The sequence below is a fragment of the Phascolarctos cinereus genome, unplaced genomic scaffold (assembly GCF_003287225.1).
Source record: "Phascolarctos cinereus isolate Bilbo 61053 unplaced genomic scaffold, phaCin_HiC Scaffold_4;HRSCAF=312, whole genome shotgun sequence".
In the NCBI taxonomy this organism is placed as follows: Eukaryota; Metazoa; Chordata; class Mammalia; order Diprotodontia; family Phascolarctidae; genus Phascolarctos; species Phascolarctos cinereus.
The window spans coordinates 241,182,064-241,201,812 of NW_027555847.1; the positions used below are offsets into that span (position 1 = coordinate 241,182,064).

General features: G+C 36.4%; 1 protein-coding gene and 1 long non-coding RNA gene across 2 annotated transcripts in view; one reads left to right on the top strand and one right to left on the bottom strand.

Moving 5' to 3' along the window:
* PRR16 (proline rich 16) overlaps positions 1-19,749 on the bottom strand; it is a 195,200-nt gene that overhangs the window by 70,753 nt on the left and 104,698 nt on the right.
* On the top strand, positions 12,843-16,154 carry LOC144456878 (uncharacterized). The gene is made up of 2 exons (XR_013486068.1): positions 12,843-14,011; positions 14,503-16,154. It is a non-coding gene; the product is annotated as an uncharacterized LOC144456878 (long non-coding RNA).

Sequence of the window (19,749 nt, forward strand, 5' to 3'; positions counted from 1 at the left end):
TGCACTCTAAGAATATTAAGCTAACATTATAAACCACATTGTCACATTATGAACATTATTATTCTTATTTTCACTGTAAGAGATCATTGGTATCTAAAAAGAAATGTTGTGTGACATAGGGACTAATTAGCCTTAGCATCAGGAAGAATTAGGTTCAAGACCTATCTCTAATTCATACTGTCTGTGAGAACATACTTAGACTCTCTGATCTCACGTGAGGAATTTCCACACTGTGAGATTTTTATACTAATTGAATGTTAGATGTGGAACTCCTTTATTAGAGTTGAAAAAGTTATTCTTGTACCACATTGTTAGTCAATGGAAATACAAAAGAAAATTTATTCAGCTGACACTGGAAATGAGGGAAGAATGAAACAAAATAAAATTATACATCACTGAACAGTGTGTAATAGGAAAAAAAAGTTCCCTAGATTTATGTTCAGAAGACCTTGGTTCAAATTGTGGCTCTGTAGCTTCCTATATGTGTGACCTTAGGCAAATCATTTGACCTCTCTGGGTCTCAGTTCCTTCATCTGTAAAATGAGAGGGTTGCATTAAATTACATTTTAAATTCCTCCTACATCTGAATATATGATCCTTTCTACCAAAGGAGATTGTGAACAGAGTCTGCATCTCCATTGTCCTTTCAGCACAGAGGTTTAATCTCCTAAAACAAGCCAGTAATAATTACTTCAGAAGCACACACATCTATCTATCTATCTATCTATCTATCTATCTATCTATCTATCTATCTATCTATCTATCTATCTATCTATCTATCTACCTGTCTGTCTGTCTGTCTGTCTGTCTGTCTGTCTGTCTATCTATCTACTTACCTGAAAAAGCTGTCAGAACAGTTTGAATTCTAACCTTTATTTATATAAGATGGGAAGCACTTTAGCGATGACTCAAGAGCAGAGGCTAAATAATTTCAGAGGACCATGGATAATGGGACACCTAAAGCAATATTAGTCTCCAGGATCATGGCAATAGTATTAAATCCTAAGCATATATGTCTGGATCCATCTAGTTAGGTTTAGCCAATTATCTCACCATACAACGGACTGCACTCACAAATCAAATAATGCAAAAGCAATAGCAAGAGCAGCAGCAGCAACAACAACAGCAGCAACAACAACAAAAACAATAATAAACAAAGAACCAACACTCTTTAGAAAACAGTAGAAATGGCCAGATGATTAGCTATTATTCTCTTTTCTCTCTCTCCTTGCCGTTGGTATTTAATGTAAATGGTACTATCATGCCTGGGGATCTGTAAGGATGTAGAGGGCCACAGGTTATTCATGAGGTCTCACTGATGGGTAGGGGCCCCTCTCAGGTGCTGATCTATTGGCAAAGGTCGCCTGGTTCGGTGCTCCATTATATAGATCTTTAACAATCTTTAACTCCCCTAGTTATTGTACTGTCATTAGCAGTTTATCTGTGATTGGAGTCAGATAAGTGCTAAGGATAGTGCATGCACTGTCCTTAGCACAGCATGAGCCTACGGCATCGTAACTTGAGAAGAAGTTCCTGTTAACTTTACTGCTTAAGTGAATGCTTTGTTAAAATTAAATGGAGTTGCTTCCATCTTGACTCCCACCTCATCAATGTGCATTCGAGATAGAAGATCAAGCTGGTCTTGATTCATCGGGTGATTGGGAAATCCTAGGCCCTGGGTGGGCTTTGTAGCCTAGTGAACTAGTTGCGCACAACACTATCACACTACCTTCACACACAGTATGTATCCCTCAGGCAAAGAAGTCATCCTAACTGACTAAGTCACTTCCAAACCTATGATTCCACAAGTATAGAATGGTTAATAAAAACAAAAGCAAAACTTTCATGAGGTTAAAAAACCCTAGTGAAAGAACTTGTAGCATAACTTGTTAAGATACAAACTTTACTGTGGTTTACTTTCTTGGTTTATTTTATTTTATAAATCTTTGAAGTGCTTCATAGATAAAATATCTGGATGATGAGCTATTTTTTCCACACACAATCAAAAATTAGAATCAATTAAGGTAATTTGAAGAAAGGCTTCTATACATTTTTCTCACCTGAGCCAATATGTGGACATAAGCATATAGTGCCAGTATTTTTTGCCTCTTTATCTCCATTCTTTCCTTATCTTACGTGGAGAAGAGTTGGAGACAGAACCCACCAGATCAAAACTTTGTAAGCTTCCAAGGTTCAGAAAACCACAGGAGTTCTGGGAGTTGGTGCACATAGCACATTTTACCAGCAGCTGAACCTGTGGAGAAACCAACTCTAAGGAGTGGCCTGCTCAACCTGCACCAGGAGTCTGCCACTAAAAAAAATAATGTGCCCTGTAATCAAGAGAGTGACTTTTTCATCAGTTCTATCACACCTAGAAGTGATTTTGCTGGGAGGAAAATTTTGTAGCAACTACTTTTTGTCTTTGCCTACTCTTCCCAGGAACCAAAGTGCAGAGAAGAGTGTCTCTGGTTAAGGGACTGTTAGGTTCTTCTTATAACTATTTTTTTTTTAGTAAATATCACTTTATGAAAACAAAATGATATTAGTTTATTATCAATAAGACTGAGGATATATCAACTGATCAAAATTATGTTGGACCCTAATCACTGGTTAGCAACTATGGAAAAGATAACTGGATTAGTATTGAGGGAAGACACTGCATCCAGGCTGAAGACAAAGGCGTTAACAAAAATCCACAATTTTTTTAGGGTCACTTCTAGACCTAACATTTGAGTGTGAGTGACATTAGAGGAGTGGGAACTTAATGCCTATAAATGGAAAGTAATCTCATTGGAAAGAAACTATCAGTGAAGGGGGACAGGAGTAGAAAAGGGAAAGGACTCCTACAGAAAGTGAATATTGAAGGAATTCAGAGAAGCTAAGAGGCACAGGTGAGGAGGGAAAATATTCTAGGTATGAGGAATAGCCTGGATATTTGAAACAATTGGGAGATGAAACGTCATGGGTGAAGAATAGCAAGTAAGCCAGCATAGTTGGATTGTGAAGTATATGGAAAGGAGTATGGTGAAAGATCAGGAAAAGGAGGAAGAAATCAAGTTGTAAAGGATTTAAATGCCAAAGGATTTTATTTTTGATCTTAGAGGTAATTATGAGCAATTGGAATTTATTGAATAGAGGGGGTAGCTGAATGGAGGGTACTGTAATGGGAAGACACTTGATAGTGGGTGGTTAATTAGAAAACTATTACAATTGTAGTAGCCCATTTGAGATGTAATTCAGGTCTATATGGCAATATGTGGGGCAGTATAAAAAGAGAAAAACATACAAGACAGGCTATAATAGCAGAAATAACAGTTTTAAGAAGAGATTGTATATGTAGGATACATAAAACCCAGGAGTCAAGAATGAAACCAAGGTTGTAAGCCTGAGTGATTGGCAGGAAGTCAAAAAATAAAACTTGAGAATAAACTGGAAGGGATAAAAATTTCTGAGAAAACTAGAAAGCAATTTGGCAGAAACTAGGCATAGACCAACATTTCACACCTATACCAAATAAGGTCAAAATGAGTACATGATTTAGACATAAAGGGTAATATCATAAGTTAATTAGGAGAGCATGGAAAAATTTATCTGTCAATGTATTAATAAGAGGAGAGTTTATGTTGATACAAGTGATAGAAATGATCACAGGAAGTAAAATGGAAAAATTTGATTACATCAAATTTTTTTGAAAAGTTTTGCATAAGCAAAAACAATGCAGCCACTGGGGGGGTATTGCAATATTTATTTGATAAAGGCCTCATTTATCAAATATTTGAGGGGCCAAACCAAATTAATAAAAATAAGTTATTCCACAATTCATAAATAAGAAGTGGTCAAAGGATTTAAACAGTTTTCAGAAGAATTCAAAGCTATCAATAGTTACATGAAAAGAAAGTGTTCTGAATTACCATTGATTCAAGAAAGGAAATTAAAACAACTCTAAGACTCCACATCACAACTGTCTGATTGGCTAACATTAAAAAAAAGAAAGAAAAATGATAAATATTAGAGGGAATGTAGAAAGATAGGTACATTAATACACAGTTGGTGGAGTTGTGAACTATTTCAACTATTCTGCAGAAACAATATGAAACTATGCACAAAGGGCTATAAAGCCATGCATATCCTTTGATCCAGTAACACCACTAGTAGGTCTAAATCTCAAAGATAGCCCAAATTGAAGCATCATTTTTCACTTTTTTTCTTGCTTTTTTCGTATTGGGCAATATGGAAATTTGTTTTGGTTGACTTTATGTGAATAATTGATAATGTATTGCTTGCCTTCACAATGGGAGGAGGGCTGAATGGAGAGAAAGAATTTGGAACTCAAAATTTAAAAAAAAATTGAATGTTAAAAAAAAGTTAACAGAATTGCCAAAAAAAAAGATATAGATACTAACACAATGACTACAGGCAAATTTAATATTCATTTCTCAGAGCTGGATATTTTTAACAGGAAGAGACAAATGAAATGTACAATATAAAAAAAAATTGAAGAATTTAGAGACAAAAGATTCGTTTCATTCTTTGAATGGTGTCTTAAAAGTATATGTGAGTAAAAAGAAAAAAAAACTTGGAATATAATGAAAAATGTTATGTTAGTAGCAGCACAAGAACAGAAAATAACTCTACAAGGGGTGGAACCAAGATGGCAGAGTAAAAGCAGTGACATGCTTGAGCTTTCCCCCAAACCCTTCCAAATACCTGTAAAAAAATGGTTCTTAACAAATTCTAGAGCAGCAGAATTCACAAAAAGACAGAGTGAAACAAATTTCCAGCCCAAGACAACCTGAAAGGTCAGGAGGAAAGGTTTCTTGCACCAGGCTAGGAGAAGAGAACAGTTCAGCAGGGGCCTCACCAGCAAAGACAAGCGCTCAGTAATGCTGGAGCAGGCATTAGGGGACTGAATCATAGGCAGTTGTGCCAGTTTCCAGACTTCTCAACACACAAATGCCAAAAATAACTTAAAAGGTCAGTATAAAAGGTCTATCAACTATGATGAGAGAGGAGTTTGGTCCACCCCAGACCCCATGCAGCCCCAGTGAGGCAGCTGCTTCTGCAGCTCTCAGCCCACCGATGGAGGGGGGATCAAGCAGCTGATCAGAGTGGGATTGCATGGATCTCTTTGCTGGTGCTGAGGCAGAATTTTCTTGCTTTGCCTATGCTTGGATCTGGGTTCAGTCCTGGGTGGTAGTCCTGGGGCAAAGAGCAGTGCTGGCATGGTGGAGCTTGTGGTAGCAGTGGAGAAGGAATCCCCCTCACACTTCTAAGGCAGAAAAAAAGTACTTGATGCCAATCATAGACTACAGCCCAGCCCTGGAAAGGAATAAACACCTTGCCTTTGATCATACCGCCTTGGAAGAACTGAAAATTTACAGGTCCCTAAAAGTATCTGAAAAGAGCTATACAAAACCCCTAAAGCTTGGGATGGTACATTTTCTACCTTAACAAAGAGTTTATAACTCAAGTAATTGGCTGGGATCATGAGCAACCAGCACAAAAAGAGTCCGACCATAGAATCTTACTTTGGTGACAAAGAAGATCAAAACATACAACTGGAAGAAGACAACAAAGTCAAAGCTCCTACATCCAAAGCTTCCAAGAAAAATATGAATCAGTCCCATGGCATAGAAGAGTTCAAAAATTATTTTGAGAAGCAAGTAAGAGAAGTAGAGAAAAAACTGGAAAGAGAAATGAATATGTCTCCCGGATCTATTTTCCAGGTCAGCTGTTTTTTCCAATGAGATACTTTACAGTGAGATATTTTTTCATTCTTTTGGTTTTGTTAGTGTTAGGGTAGTTAGAGGGAAAATATAGATAGATAGGTAGATAGGTAGATAGATAGATAGATAGATAGATAGATAGATAGATAGATAGATAGATAGATGGCACAGCATGCATTGAAGATGAAGGGATGGTATCTAAAAAGGAAAATTAAGGGGTGAGAGATGATTATACTGGGAGAAGGAGAAAGGGAGAGGTAGAATGGGGTAAATTATCTCACATAAAACAGGCAAGAAAAAACTTTTACAGTGGAGTGGAAGCAGGGAAAGGTGAGAGGAAATGAGTGAATCCTATTCTCCCATTAGATTTGGCTTAAGGAGGGAATAACATACACACTCAATTGGGTAAGGAAATTTATCTTACCTTACAGGAAAATGAGGGTGGGCAATGGGGACAAGAAAGTAGGGGAATGATAGATGGAAAGGCAGATTGGGGGAGGGGGTAATCAGAAGCAAACACTTCAGAGGAGGGACAGGGTCAAAAAAGAGAATACAATAAACAAGGGATAGGATAGATGAAGGGAAATATAGCTAGTTTTTCACAACCTGACTACAATGGAAGTGTTTTGCGTGGCTACGCTCGTATAACCTGTATTGAGTTGCTTGCCTTCTCAATGAGGTTGGGCGAGGAGGGAGGAAGGGTGAGATTTTGGAGCCCAAGTTTTAAAAATTGTTTATACATGCAACTGGGAAATAAGATATATGAACAATGGGGTATAGCAATCTATTCTTCCCTGCAGGAAAATAGAAGGGGAAGGGGATAAAAGAAAGGGAAGAGGTAATAGAAAGGAAGGCTGATTAGGGGAAGGGGTATTCAGAATGCATGCTGTCTAGGGGTGGGTGGAGGGGAGAGATGGGGAGAAAAATTGGAATTCAAAATCTTGTGGAAGTGAATGTTGAAAACTAAAAATAAATATTTAAATAAATAAATTTGAAAACAAGCAAATAACTCTACAAAAAGGATAAATACCAGAAATGTCTCAGAAAAAAAAGTATTGGTCATAATTATTAGAAGCATAAAGCCATCATGTGATGCAGAAAAGGAAAATTGAAATTATAAATATTTAAGCACAAAAATGAAAGGATAACAAATATCTTCGAATATGAAAAATACAGCCTAAATATGGAACTCCCTAAAAAAACTGAATGAAATAAACAAACTTCAATAATTAAATAAGACAAGATATACTAGAACAAAATTAAAAGAATGAAAAATTTTGGAACATCAAACATTATATCAATAAATTATCTCAGTGATTTTAGTCATTTCTTTGATGACAGTTCTTAAATCTTTCAAAATGCATAGTCTTTTCAATAATGTTCCTGTATAAGTCATTCTCCTGATTCTGCTTGCTTTACCCTACTAAAAAAAAAAAAACTAATCAGTGACAACACCAACACTAAACCTAGTACCATGCCAATCATACATTTACTAATTAATCAAGTAAAGACATCTATAACTATTTGGACAAAGTTATAGAACAACTTCATTTTACATGATTTTTATTTGTTGAAGGGCCTAGGGATAAAGACTGGAATTGTGACGTCATTAGAAAATCTCTTCCAATTCAGCTCAATAACAAAAATTAATGGTATAAAAATACAAATAAAAGCCTTGTCTCAATGAAGAGCTCTGAGGAGACTCCTACTACTTTTACCAGATTAGGGTTGGGAGGACAGTTCATAGGAAGGGGGTTTTCCACATTCTACAAGATATATTTGGATGTATTGATTGGTTTTACTAGTATATATTTTCATTCCTCCTCTTTTTTCTTTTAAAAATTATTTGTACTATGGGATGGCTTTCTAGGACTGGAGCTGAGAAATTTGGGAAATGTGAATACAAAAGATAATCCATAAAACATTTTATAAAAAATATATATATTGTGAAAAAGACCAGAAAATTACTTGGATGAGGGATACATGAAGAAGAGAGAAGACACCAAGGCTTTTTTTTTTCTTTTCTGAGTGACTGCGAGAATGGTATGAAGGTCAAATAATTTATTTCTTTGATAGTGACAATGGTGATTTTGACAATAAAGTAATAAAACTGAAGAATCTTAAAGGTAGAAGATTCTTTAGAGGTCATTTGTTTTAATGAGTGCATAAATTGTTAATTTTACTTATACTATCACTTAAGTTGTCATTAATTCGTATAATGGGGAACACATTTTGCCCCAAGTTAACACATTTTTTGGAGATAATTCTAATTTGTGAAAGTTTTCTTCGTACTTAGTCAAATTATGCTTCTCTATACAACAATTTCCACTCGTTCTTTATCTAAGTTCAAATATACTGTTACAAATATTCAACTTCCAGATATTTGGTCATATCTCCCACATCCCTCCTTAATATTAAATATCCCTAATTCTTTCAAATATTCCTCAAGTGACATGGTTTGTAGTACCTTCATAATCCTAGGTTCTAGAAGAATCACTCTAGCATAATTTGTGATGATGTTCATAACTGTCGTGTAGCGTTCTTGAGTTTTCAATTTCTTTCCCAATGAAAATATCTTTCTAAAGAATTTTAGAGGAGCTTATTGAAAACTTACAGGTGTTATTGTAAGTGAGATATTATTTCCTGTATCACACACACACACACACACACACACACCTATACACATGTACATATGTATGTGGCTGTGTGTGTGTGTGGAAAAAATATTTGTAAGAAGTATGGCCCAGTGACTGACACTATAGGCAGTATATAAATGTTTATTCCAACATACCTCTAATATGAATAGCACCTCCACAGAGAGAGGGATATTGTTACTACATCTTTGGGAAAGAATAGGATATTAGAGGGAGATAGTTCAATTGTAATGTGGAGAGAATCAACTGTTAATAGTGAGAGACACTACTTGAGGTACACAGTTAAAGGCCTTTCCCGGTTTCTCCAAAGGATATCAACTTCACGTCAGAGGTTAAATCAATGTATCTTGAATGTACCAGTTGATATATGTTTTGATTTCCCCATTAGATTATAAGCCAGTTGAGAGCAGGGGATATTTTCTGCTTTCTTTTATACTGAGTGCACAGTGTTTAGCACATAGTAAGTACCTAATAAATACTTGTTGATTGATTATGACTTTTATGAGGTTTTCATAGGATCATAGATTATGAATTGGAAGATATACTAGAGTCCTCACTTTATAAATAAGGAAATTGAACTAGCAACTACCAGATTGGGATTTTTCTTCAGTACCTCTCACTTTACAGCCAGTCTACTTTGCAATGTACTCTTCTATACCTAGTAACTGAATTCTTCGAGAAAAAATGGATAGTAATTGATGAAAAAAAGGAACAATCTTACTCAAAATCAGCAATTCACAGTAAGGCTCAAAAGTCAATTCAAGCTAATTTTACCAATTGATGAGAAAAAAATTACACTAAACATATTCTATGTTATACTTTCACACCTGTGCTAAGGATTTTAGCTTAAACAACTTATCACACAATATATATTAGAGAATTCAGTTAAATGTCTTCTGAGACCTTACTATTTATAATTGGGATTTTATTCTATTACAAAGGAGAAATATTAATAAAAAGGAAAACTACAAAAAAGGAAAATTTGACTCAGAGATCATTCAAATAAACAATTATACTCAATGTACCCAATATTATAAGGATGGTTAGAATTAATTTACTTCAGTCAAGATTTTAATAAAAATGTTTGAATTTTGTGTTTTTCAGAGAAAGATAATCACTCACTAGTATGTTTAGTTGCTAGGTTCTGTATTGCTTTTGAATTTGATGTCAACATATGATGGTTCTATCTCTCACAAATAATATGTTTGTCTCAAAATGGTAAAAGAAAAAAATATAGCGTTCCATTTCCCCCATGTGTGTATACATACACACATGCATGTGTGTATGTATGTATGCATATATATATACATATATATATATACATAAATGTATACTATTTTGCAATATTTCACTTTACGTATTAGATTTCAAAATAAAGCAAAGAACCACATGGCATTATATGTCATTTCAACAACAAGCTTACCTGCCGGTAAGCTTTTGTTCACTAAGTCCTCACTTTTCTGAGACAACTGGGGACTGCATTGCATTTAATTTTCCAGATATCTAAGTTCATTCACCATGGTGAAATATTGAATATTTTCTTTACAATTTGTTGCTGGAAAAGTATATTTTTGGGACATGCTATAACCATCAAACCAGATTATGTTTACTGTCTAAAACTATAGAAGGACTATGTAGCAAATAAATCATTACATGTGCCCAAATTCTCTCATTGTTTAATGCTTTTGTTAAGAATGATTATCTCTTTCAAACATTTTGATCATGAATGTAACATATATTTAAAGCCTACTAAGTATGCAAGTTGGTTGTATTATTCAAAAAAATTAAAAGGCATTTCAATATTATTTCGCTTGTTTACTTCAAATAAAGTATCTTCTTTCAATTCTAGTTGTTGCAGATGTTTACATTGATTTAAATATGACCCTTAAAAATTAATATTATCCTGTAAGTTTTACATTTCACCTGCATTTAAATAAGCCTAAAGATGAAGTGACATATACTCCTATAGTAAACCTGAAGATGTTACCTTCAAGAAGCATTATTTTACTAACTTGAAAATGTAATGTGAGGGGGAAGTGAATAAACAATTATTTATCTCCTACTATGAGACCCTGCGCTAAGTAGTTTTATAAATATTATCTGTTTTGATCTTCACATCAATCTTGGCCAGGGAGGTGGTATTATTTTTCCCATTTTTCCAAAAGAAATTGAGGCAAATAAGATAACCAGTCAAAATATATATCTAGTAAGTGTCTGAGTCTAGATTTAAATTCATCTTCCTTATTCCTTTTTTTAAATATTCAATTAATTTATTTTGATTTATCAACAATCACTTCCATATTCTTTAGAGCTGGAAATTTTTCTCCCTCTTGCTACCCCACACCCTCTCCAAGATGGTGCACAATCTGATATAGGCTTTACATTTGCATTCCTATTAAACATATTTTCACATTAGTGAAGTTATAAGTAAAAAATTAAAACCAGTAGGAGGAACCATCAGAAAGATGAAGCAAAACTCAACAGAAGGTAAAATTAAGTGATAGCGATTCAACTTCCATAGTTCTTTCTTTGGATGTGGACAGTATTTTCCATGACAAGGCCCCTGGAGATGTCTTAGATCCTTGTAATGCTGAGAAGGGTTCAGTTCAATAATATTAGTGAAATGGAAATTGGAAATTCCCCTTTAAATTAATAAGATCACTCAAATAAATAGGTTCAGTTCAAATCTCGGTCATGACTGTTCCATATCTCCTGAGTGTTCTTGGCCTAGCATTCCAGGAACTAGCCATTCCTAGGTCACGTTGACATGGAGGGTTGGCTCCTCTCCTTGTGAGACGTGATGTTATTAAAAAACAAAATACCAAGCCTCAGGCGGATGGGAGCGGGGCTAAGGTCAGATGTGTATTGGACAAACCATGAATAGCGTATGCATCAAAAAGGGCTTCTTGGCCCCAAGCCTTCTTTGTTTAGAACAATATAAAAACACTGCGTCCTGTAAGCCCGCTGAGCCTCACCCGCGGGAAGGACGCTTCGCCCGGGAAAATCTTTACACAATTCAAGTTTGTACTGGCTGAAACGGGGCTCCCAGCCGTTGATTGATTTTGGAGGTTCCCTTGAATTGGTGATGTATTCTCTTCCATTACCGACTCTCTTGATCGGTGCTATATTATTGATTGTTCTTATTATTTATGCTTTCTATGCAAATTCAAACTATCTGTGCTTTGCTTCTTCTAAATAAATTATCTATTTCCTATTATTTTCTGGTGCATTGGAGAGTGTCATTTATAGGAGCGAATCCGAACCTCACTAAATCCTATTAATACAAAATTGGCGTCACGAACAGGATTCGCTGTATAAATGCCTTTCTTTGAAAATGAGCCCCGGGCTCCGGTAGAGGTCCCCGGTTGGGAGGACCCTCCGTTTTCCTCGCTCGCAAAAACCTGGTCACAGTGTACAGGACCTAGTGAGGATTGGGGGTGTTGGGGGTTCTCGTTTGGGGTGCGACGGATGGGCCGGTTGCCAGCAGGGATAATGGGGGGATACGACCAGTACATCATTTCCCTCCCTTTTGGGTTGTTTGCAGCCAGACAGCCAAAGGCTGCAGCAGGACTCTGAAAAGTTGCCTTTATTCTCCCCCTCTCCCTCCCCAGGTAACAGCAGCTTCAAAGCAGTGCGTGGATGGGAGAGGGAAAGAGAGAAGAATACTTTATTACTTAGGTTATATGGTTGGTAGAGGGCAAGTTGGGAAGGATTGTTGAAGTGTTAGGTCAGAATTAGAAAGGAATGAGATATGTACAGGTTTTAAGGGGATTTTAAATCATTAGAAAGAAAGGCAAGGAAGTTTAAGCATGTAGGAGAGAGGAGTGTGTGTAGAAAATTTGAAGGGTGAGTAAAAGGAAAGTGCATGCTGTAATAGCTGCAGCAAATATGAATTGGGACCCTGATACTTGGGAAGGTGATATTTGGGATGAAGATGATGATAGGTGGGGGGAAGTAATAGAGGAGATGTTCCGGATGTTGTAAGGGGGAAGCTCGGCCGATAGATAGGAGAAAAGCCGAAAAGGAGGGAACTAACCCACCCCGGGTGACTGAAATCACGGAAGATTACTCCCAAAGAGAAATTACTGATTTGCTTAGTAGGTTTTCACAGCGATCAGGAGAGCCTGCAATCTCCTGGCTTGTAAGATTAAGTGATGGGGGAGCTGGAGGAGTGTGGCTAGACCCCAAGGATTGTCTAAAATTTTTGAGTTTGACCTCTATATTTTAATACAGGCAGAGAATAAAGAGGTGGTAGAGAAAAGATTAACTCAACTAATAGAACATATGAAGGAGAAGGGATGGGAGATTAATCCTGATAAAATTCAAGGTCCAGCTCAAAGTGTGAAGTTTTTAGGAATAATTTGGAATAAGGGTCATAGAGAAATCCTCCCCAAGGCCAAGCAAAAAATATTAGATTTTTCACCTCCTAGGGACAAAAGAGAAGCTCAAAAGTTCGTTGGGTTGTTTGGTTTCTGGAGAATCACATTCCTCATTTAGGTCAGATTTTGAAGCCATTGTATAAAGTTACCCGGAAAAAGTATGCATTTGAATGGGGGGAAACAGAATCGAAAGCCTTTGAGGAAGCCAAAATAGCTATTCAAACTGCCCTGGATCTTTGGCCTGTACAGCCAGGGCCGATGGAATTGCAAGTTACAGTTTTGCATGGATATGCTGATTGGAGTTTATGGCAAAAACAACAGGGCAGGAATGTTCCTTTAGGATTTTGGTCGCGGAAACTGCCACCTGCTGGCCAAAATTATACTCCTTTTGAACAACAATTATTGGCTGCATATTGGGCCCTGGTAGAGACAGAACATTTAACTTTAAACCATGAAGTTGTATTGAGGCCAGCCATACCCATTATGAGTTGGATTATGGGGACCCCCTCACATAAAATAGGACATGCCCAAGAATCATCAATTATTAAATGGAAATGGTATTTGCAAAATAGAGTCAAGACAGGCAGATCGGGTATTTCCACCTTGCATGAAAAGGTATTAGAATTACCAAAACATTCAAATGATATTGATATACCACCAAAGTCTTATGATCAATCACCTGTTTCTTGGAATAATGGATATGATTCTCTAACCCCCGAGCAGAAGAAGCATGCTTGGTTTACTGATGGCTCGGCTAAATATATAGGATCTAAGCGATGTTGGAAAGCTGTAGCCTATAACCTTCATGCAATACTATTTTGGAAAGCTCTGGTGAAGGCCAGAGTAGCCAATGGGCCGAATTAGTGGCTGTCTATCAAGTAATTCAAAAGGAACAAGGTGGCCAATGTCATATATATATATATACTGATTCCTGGGCCGTAGCCAATGGCCTAGCAGTTTGGATGCCAATTTGGAAGAAACACGAATGGAAAATTAGAGACAAAGATGTGTGGGGAAAAGAATTATGGGAACAAATATGGGAATGGTGTCAATGTACTAATGTATCTGTATTTCATGTAGATGCCCATGTGAATCAAGATTCTGTGGAACGTGAGTATAATGCCCGTGCTGATGAATTATCCAAACTTCAAGGAAAAGCTTTAAAGGTCACCCCCAGAGAGGAAAATGAAACACAATTAGGAAAATGGGTCCATATCACCGCAGGACATCTTGGCGCTCTTGCATCTTACAGGTGGGCATTAGACAGAGGGATTAACATACCTCTGGATCTATTTAAGCAAATAGTACAAAACTGCATACAATGTCAATTATTTGCTCATCGGCCTGTGCCGAAGAAAATCACTGGAGAATTGGCTAGAGGGTCTTTACCTGCTCAAATTTGGCAAATAGACTATATTGGACCATTACCTGTTAGTCAGGGGTGTCAATATGCCTGCACTTGTGTGGACACCTACTCTGGGGTATTAGTTGCCTGCCCCTATAAACGGGCTACCCAGAAAAACACTTGTAAAACCCTAGATATTATTTCTCTTTATTATGGGACCCCCCTACAAATACAGAGTGATAATGGTACTAAAGTTTGGATAAAGAAGCATCAATCTGATAGACCAAGGCCAGCTGAGCTCATAGCACAAGGAAACACTAATACTGCCATAGTAGTATACCCTGGTGATGATAAATGGTATCATGTCCCACTAACCCAAATGTTTTTACGATATTAAGTGTTTTACAGTGTTTGCCTGCTATACGCTAACTATGGCATGAACTCCAGGTATTCCAGTGGGAATCCTCAGCAAGGACCGCGTACTGATTCCATCTACGCTGGTGAAAACAACACCCACATCATGAATTGGTCATACCCATTCAACGTAGAAGTTTGGGACGCCCCTATTTCCCCTAATGAGAATCAATTTAACTAGTTTTAATCTAACTGTACTGCAGCAAACGGTACCAATATATCCTGTACCCTTACAAGTTGGCCACCTAGTCCATATTTTCCTAAAAGGTTAAGATCTGTAACATATAATTGGACACAAGTAAACTCCACCTACACTGTCTCACTATCACAAGCGGACGACAGAAAATATTTTTATTGTCGTAACACCTCCAATGGGCTGTATGAAGAATATCTAAACCAATTAGTATGGGTTGTACCTGTGACTCCGAAACCTCCTGGAATAATTCGTGTCCCCGCTCATGTACTAACACCTCTATCTTGCAACACAAAATAGTGTTTCATTATAATGTAACTTTTCCCTCTTTAGAAAGTTGTGTCAGGAAAAAAAGAGCTTGGTATGATACATTACTTGGTGGTGCAGGAACTGGTTTGGGTATAGTTAATTCTATAGACCTTGAGACCTTGGCTAGCAGACTGCGCAGTGCTGGACAAGATGTTTCTCAAGCTTTGACTGTGAATGCCCAATGGTTACCCACAACGATCCTGCCACACCAAAATACATTACAATATCAAGGCCAATTTTTACAAGTCTTTAATAATAGCATCCTCGTTAATTTACACCTTATGAAAAACATTGTGTTTTATTTAATTGGACTAAATGTTCCTTGCAAAACTTATATACCCTCATACAGAAGGAAAATGCCCAAAGATTACTACAGGAAGGTAACTCTCACATATGGAACGATATACTTGACTTGTCAGATGTATGGAAAAAGCAAAAACCTGAGAATGCTAGATGCACTCCACTTTGGTGCGCTGGAACTATTATACTCTACCAAGTTAAAACTTGGACTGTTATGTGTCAATTTCATGTAATACCTTTTGTCTTACATAAATACTTTGCTTTACCTTATATCTATGGAAACTATATAGATTGGTATAATGTAACTCATACTCTGTCTGATTGTGTTGTAACTAATGGAGGGATTGTTTGTGGGATGATGACTCGGCAGATGGAACCCTGCCTTCTCTCACATTCATCCAATTTGTGTGATCTAACTTTATACCCAGTGAGTAACTTTTCTATGATATATGAAGTATCTACTCAATATGTTTGTATAGCCTCTAATAATCACTCTGACCTTCTATCTGTAGATGTTACTACTGTTCCATTTTCTGGTTGCTTATCCAATGTATCTTTCCTACGCTGGCAAGGAAATGATTTTTACTTTCCACCAGACACTAACCTAGTTAAAAATTTTGCTTGGGTACCCCAATCTTTGCCTCTACCTCATGTGTCTCTATCTCTATATCCCCTTATGAACATCTTGAATCAGTCGACTGAAATCAAAAAGTTATTAGAGTCCAACCAACGCGCGTTAAATGAACATCGAATACAGACTCTTATAGCCGCAGGAAGACTAGTCGAAGCTTCTCATTTAGTGATCTCAGATACTAATCATCATTGGTATGATTTTCTTTTTAAATCTCCTACTGCTACTATGTATTTTAATTCCTTAGCTACCCCCATACTACTACTTGCTTTGTTCTTTTTATGTCTTTGTATATGCAATTGTTGTATGTATACCAAAATACGCACTATATACACTCATGTCACACCTTTGCCCCTCACCTATTATTCTCATGATCTTAAGGCCAAGTGAAATGGAAATTGGAAATTCCCCTTTAAATTAATAAGATCACTCAAATAAATAGGTTCAGTTCAAATCTCGGTCATGACTGTTCCATATCTCCTGAGTGTTCTTGGCCTAGCATTCCAGGAACTAGCCATTCCTAGGTCACGTTGACATGGAGGGTTGGCTCCTCTCCTTGTGAGACGTGATGTTATTAAAAAACAAAATACCAAGCCTCAGGCGGATGGGAGCGTGGCTAAGGTCAGATGTGTATTGGACAAACCATGAATAGCGCAAGCATCAAAAAGGGGTTCTTGGCCCCAAGCCTTCTTTGTTTAGAACAATATAAAAACACTGCGTCCTGTAAGCCCGCTGAGCCTCACCCGCGGGAAGGACGCTTCGCCCGGGAAAATCTTTACACAATTCAAGTTTGTACTGGCTGAAACGGGGCTCCCAGCCGTTGATTGATTTTGGAGGTTCCCTTGAATTGGTGATGTATTCTCTTCCATTACCGACTCTCTTGATCGGTGCTATATTATTGATTGTTCTTATTATTTATGCTTTCTATGCAAATTCAAACTATCTGTGCTTTGCTTCTTCTAAATAAATTATCTATTTCCTATTATTTTCTGGTGCATTGGAGAGTGTCATTTATAGGAGCGAATCCGAACCTCACTAAATCCTACTAATACAATTAGTCATCGCATAATGTGGCTGTTATTGCGTACAAAATCCTCTTGATTCTGCTCACTTCAGTCAGTATCAGACCATATAAGTCTTTCCAGGTGTTTCTGAAATCAGCCTGTTCATCATTTCTTATAGCGCAATAGTATTCCATTACATTCACATACTACAACTTTCTCAGCCATTCCCCCAACTGACAGGGATCCTCTCAATTTCCAATTCTTTGCCACTACAAAAAGAACTGCTATGAATATTTTTGTACACGTGGGTCCGTTTCCCACTTACATGATCTCTTTGGGATATAGCCCTAGAAGTGCTGTTCCTGGATCAAAGGGTATGCACATTTTTATACCCTTTGGACATATTTCCAAATTGTTCTCCAAAATGGTTGGATCATTTCACAACTCCACCAACAATATATTAGTGTTCAAATTGTCCCACATCTTCTCCAACATTTATCATTTTCCTGTTTTGTCATGTTGGCCAATCAAGGTTGTTTTCATTTGCATTTCTCTAATCAATAATGATTTAAAGCATTTTTTCATGTGACTATAGATGGCTTTAATTTGTTCATCTGAGAACTGTATGTACATATCCTTTCACCATTTATCAATTGGGGAATGGCTTGTGTTCTTATAAATTTGTCTTAATACTCTATATATTTTAGAAATGAGGCCTTTATCAGAGAGACTGGTTGTAAAAGTTCTTTCCCAATTTTCTATCTTCCTTCTAATCTTAGTTGCACTGGCTTTGTATGTGCAAAAACTTTTCAGTCTAATGTAATCAAAATTATCCATTTTGCTTTTCATAATGTTCTCTATCTCCTGTTTGGTCATGAATTCTTCTGTTCTCCATAGATCTGATAGGTAAACTATTCCTTGTTATCCCAGTTTACTTATGATATCAGCCGTTATATCTAAGTCATGAACCCATTTTGACTTTATTTTGGTATATGGTGTGAGATCTGGGTCTATGCCTAGTTTCTGCCATACTCTTTTCCAGTTTTCCCAGCAGTTTCTTTTTCACAGAGTGAGTTGTTTTTCCAGAAGCTGGGGTCTTTGGGTTTGTCAAATAATAGATTACCATAGTCATTGACTACTGTGTCTTGCATCTTTAACTTGTTCCACTGATCCACCACTCTATTTCTTAGCCAGTACCAAGCAGTTTTGATGATTGCTGCTTTATGGTACAATTTAAGAACTGGAATTGCTAGGCTACCTTCCACTGCATTTATTTTCATTAGTTCCTTTGATATTCTGAACCTCTTTTGTTTTTCCAAAAGAATCTTGTTATTATTTTTTTTAACTGAATAAAATATTTTTTGGTAGTTTGATTGGTATGGCACTGAATAAGTAAATTACCTTAGGTAGCATTGTCATTTTTATTATCTTAGCTCGGCCTACCCATGAGCAACTAATGTTTTTCCAAGTATTTGGATCTGATTTTATTTGTGTGAAAAGTGTTTTGTAATTGTGTTCATTGAGCTCCTGAGTTTGTTTCAGGAGGTAGAATCCTAAATATTTTGTAATGTCTACAGTAAGTTTAAGTGGTATTTCTCTTTCTATCTCTTGCTGTTGGGCTTTGTTGGTAATATAGAGAAATGCTGATGATTTATGTGGGTTTATTATATAGCCTGCAAATTTGCTAAAGTTGTTTATTATTTCAAGTAGTTTTTTACTTTATTCTCTAGGATTCTCTAAGTATATCATCATGTCACCTGCAAAGAGTAATACCTTTGTTTCTTCTTTGCCTATTCTAGTGCCTTCAATTTCTTTTTCTTCTCTTATTGCTAAAGCTAAAAGTTGAATAACAGTGGTGATGATGGACATCCTTGTTTCACCCTCGATCTTATTGGATACGCTTCTAGCCTGTCCCCATTACATATAGTGCCTGCTGATGGTTTTAGATATGTGCTAGTTATTATTTTAAGGAAGACTCCATTCATGTTTTTAATAGGAATGGCTGTTGTATTTTATCAAAAGCTTTTTCTGCATCTGTTGAGATGATCATGTGGTTTCTGTTGGTTCTGGTGTTGATGTGCTCAATTATGCTGATAGTTTTTCCTAATATTGAACCAACCCTGCATTCCTGGAATAATTCCTACCAGGTCATAGTGTGATATTCTTGTGATAAGTTGCTGCGGTCTATTTGCTAGTATTTTGTTTAAAATTTTTGCATCGATATTCATTAGACAAATTGGTGTATAATTTTCTTTCTCTATTTTGACTCTTCCTGGTTTAGGTATCAACACCATATTTGTATCATAAAAAGAATTTGGTAACACTCCTTCTTCACTTATTTTCCCAAATAGTCTATAGAGTATTGGAATTAATTGCTCTTTAGATGTTTGATAGAATTCACATGTAAATCCATCTGGCCCTGGAACTTTTGTCTTAGGGAGTTCATCAATGGCTTGTTCAATTTCTTTTTCTGATATAGGGTTATTTAAGTATTTTTGTTCCTCTTTGGTTAATCTGGGTAATTTATATTTTTGTAAATATATATCCATTTCACTAAGATTTTCAAATTTTTTGGCATATAGTTGGGCAAAATAATTCCTAATTATTGTTTTAGTTCTCTCTTCCTTGGTGGTAGCTTCTCCTTTTTCATTCTTGGTACTAGTAATTTGGTTTTCTTCTTTCTTTTTTTAATTAAATGAACCAAAAGTTTATCTATTTTATTGGTTTTTTCATAAAACCAGCTCTTAGTTTTATTTATTAGTAAAACAGTTTTCTTAATTTCAATTTTAATAAT